General features: G+C 36.8%; 1 long non-coding RNA gene across 1 annotated transcript in view; it reads right to left on the minus strand.

The window, feature by feature from the left end:
• Window positions 1-904: 904 nt before the first annotated feature.
• The window catches only part of LOC107574201 (uncharacterized), a 2,001-nt gene continuing 1,187 nt past the window's right edge, over window positions 905-1,718 (minus strand). Inside the window, exons 2-3 of the long non-coding RNA XR_001607639.1 lie at window positions 1,293-1,383; window positions 905-960 (exon numbers count right to left, since the gene is read on the minus strand). This is a non-coding gene — a long non-coding RNA (uncharacterized lncRNA). The remainder of the gene's footprint in view (window positions 961-1,292; window positions 1,384-1,718) is intronic.

Here is a 1,718-nt window from a genome sequence, read left to right on the forward strand (position 1 = left end):
GCAATTTGATATTTTCCCCCAAATCGCACAGCCCTAGTCCACACCTGATCACACTCACCTATTTGTGACTTGATAGTTAGTAAAACTGAAAACCTTGATTAGTGTGTTCAGGTGCTCTGCACTAGGTTGGAGCAAAACGCTGCATGCAAGTGGACTTTGAGACACAATGTTGATATCTCCTGCAATATATTCTGAACATGACAATTCAGAGAGGCAGGATGACTGCTAGATTGATGACTTACAACACTGGTGTCCAGTCCTGGGAATGGAGGACCAGCGTTCTGCAAAGTTTCTGGTGATCCTTGATCAGCTGCTCAGGTCTGCTTAATTGGGGTTGGCGCTAAACTCTGAAAATAGAAATAAGACAACAAATATTACGATGTTATAAAGTTAAACATTTTGATTCATAAATATGCACAACATCTGAAAATGCACAAAGTTGAGAAGAAAGCAATGTGTTTAATGAGAACTTTCAACCCACTGAAAAATAAGCAATATTAAGTCAGATGCATTTTTATTTATTCTTGTTATTCTTATTATTCTTGAAATAAGTTATAATTACCTTGTGGTTTATTGATGATTTTCAGTCTCTGAAATAAAAAAGTTCTATCAATTATGGATGGCATCATACATACATCATATGTAACGATATTTAATATAAGTTCTAACACCGTGTCTACAACGGACGGCGCAACAAAATACAATAGAACCTATTATAATCAGTGATGCTGTTTACACTGGATGCGGCGCGACACAAATCCCTGACAGTAAACTGATGCCTCGTTCTATTTATGATGTACTGACACAAAGTTCAAATGATTTTTAACAGTCACTTTGTCGCATCCAGTGTAGACACTGTGTACGAGTGTGTAGCTTGGAGATAGAGAATGGGAATCTGCATCACTGTTTCGACAGGAGATACGCTCCAACTCTAGTGCACGGCCATCAGCATGGAAGAATCTAGGAACATAAACAATCTGTCAGAGTCAACTATATTTATTATACAGTGCCATTGCCAGGTTTATTCTAAACTATAGCAGAGGTGAAATCCAGAAAATCAAAATAATAATTTACAGAATATACAAAAAAGGATTTAATAACAGAATGTACACTTTTAGGTTTACTTATTTAGTAATGCTCTTACAGTGTTACTCATGTTTGGACATCAAAGCCCTTTTAAAATAACTAACAAGCAAACACACACAAAAGAAAATTACAGATGCATGGTGATATAGGCGAAAGATGTTGTGAAATATGCATATAAAGTTATTTAATAAGCTTTCTCAGATCACCTGTGTTTTCTATATCTCTGTCAGCAGCTCCCTTCAGAAATGTTTAAATCAGGAACTTCTCCTGTGTCGTAGAGTTGTTTTTTTTTCGCTTCTGAAATCACAGAACAAGTGGTATCAATATGTGTTTACCATGAAAGATCAAAACCTGTTTTAAAGAGGTCATATGACGTTGCTAAAAAGAACATTATTTTGTGTATTTGGTGTAATGCAATGTGTTTATGCGGTTTAAGGTTAAAAAAACACATTATTTTCCACATAATGTACATTATTGTTGCTCCTCTATGCCCCGCCTTTCTGAAACGTGCCAATTTTTTACAAAGCTCATCGGTCTGAAAAGCGAGGTGTGCTCTGATTGGCCAGCTATCCAGGGCGTTGTGATTGGCCGAATACCTCAAGCGTGTGACAGAAATGTTACGCCCCTTACCA

Source organism: Sinocyclocheilus grahami, unplaced genomic scaffold (genome assembly GCF_001515645.1).
Source record: "Sinocyclocheilus grahami isolate Dianchi unplaced genomic scaffold, SAMN03320097.WGS_v1.1 scaffold2144.1, whole genome shotgun sequence".
NCBI classification, from domain to species: Eukaryota; Metazoa; Chordata; class Actinopteri; order Cypriniformes; family Cyprinidae; genus Sinocyclocheilus; species Sinocyclocheilus grahami.